Genomic DNA, 1726 nt, shown 5'->3' with positions numbered 1-1726 from the left:
AATGATATTTGGAGTATTACAATCAACACCCCCAACATAAATTTTTGCTTATCCTCAAGAAAAACTATGTTCAGCAATTTAAACAGGATATCTCAAATTGTGATTCACAAGACTTAATAATGAGTATACACAAAAAGATTCAAATTATCATGCAAGGTTCAATTATACACTCAAAGATTTAAGTTGTGACACACCATTACAGAAGATTCTCATTCTCGCAATACTTGCTACTTATGCAAGTTCAAGCTCATCAACAGTATCTAAATGCACTAAAAGAAAGACCGATTCCATATTCAAATACAAAGATTAATAATTTAAGGAATCAGATGCAAATATCACACTCACAAAGAGGAAAAAAATTTATATTTTCACCCATAAGTTTATCCTTATTTTCCAATCAATCTTTTGTTCGGCTCACTTAAGATCAAAAAGGTCTTTCTAAGTCTTGTAATGGGGCTGAGTGCAACGGTATGGTGATTTAGTATCAGTGACTTTCTCTCGTGAGATATGGTATTCTCACGACATTTCCTTCCCTTTCTTTTATCAATTCTTTTTCAAGTGCTTCTATGTCATCTTTTTATTCACCTTCATGGTAGTGTAGAAACTTAATTTTTTTCGTGCTTTTATTCTACAAATTTTTCTTTTTCATTCTGTTCTTATATTTTTCTTTCCTTTCTTTTTTTATATGGAGGGTTTCCATTTTTCCGCACAAACATAGGTTAAGGAAAAATTTTCTTGCACTTCTTGACTTCTCCTTCTCCTTTTCATCACACCCCCAACTTAGGATTTTTGCCTAAGTTGGCTATTCATTTTAAACTACAAATCAAGAGGATTATAGATGGTAGATCACAGAAGGTTTAGGGTTCATCAAGGTTCTTCCAAAGACACGTAAGGCTCAAAGGGTGTTCAAAAGAATTTCATACACTCACGGGTAGGTCACTACAGAGGTATATGCCAAGTTGGCTTACTCTCTATACAATTTCCTAAGATCGTCTCAAGAGGACACCTTTCTAAATCAATCAGAATAACTAGGAAAATTCTAGGTTTATTCAGGCAAGGTGCAAGGTTCAAGGTAAGCTCTTCTCACAAGGCATTGACACTTAAGCAAAACAATATTACACACTTTTGCTAGTGTGCAATGGTCATTACAAAAGAATCAATTTGATAACTAGCTAATAACAACGAGATTCAAAAAGTTTACACATTGTCTATTTAACTTCATTTGTCCTTGTTGTAGTCATACATTCATGTTCATTTGATTAAGAGAATTATTCAAGTCATCGGTATTGATCACAATTGAGACTTAAATTTGTACAAGAATAGCGATTTTCGTTATAGGAGGTGGCAAAATTTTGAAAAATGAATATTTTTTGGAAGGGTCAAAATTATGTTGGAATTAGGATCCAAAAGAGAGACATAAGCTCAAAAAATCGTGAAAGAAAAATCGTGAAAGCAGTATAAAACAAATAAAAAATAGACGGCCTAATTAGATATCAAAACACTAATATTCATAAAAAGCACACAATAGATGGGCCTCACCCTACCATAAAAAAATTGTGTTTGTCTTCAAATGCAAATAAAAGTATTCAAAATTAGATATTGGATAAAACAATTAAGAAAGTAGAGAGTGATCCTATCTACTTAATAGCTTCATATGTTTGGGCTTTAGTTCTCGATGTGTTGGCTTGGTATGGGACGATGGCTCTCAGAGGTACTTTAGCAGATT

Source organism: Solanum lycopersicum, chromosome 5 (genome assembly GCF_036512215.1).
Source record: "Solanum lycopersicum chromosome 5, SLM_r2.1".
Classification (NCBI taxonomy): domain Eukaryota; kingdom Viridiplantae; phylum Streptophyta; class Magnoliopsida; order Solanales; family Solanaceae; genus Solanum; species Solanum lycopersicum.
Note: the sequence above shows the minus strand (reverse complement) of the source record.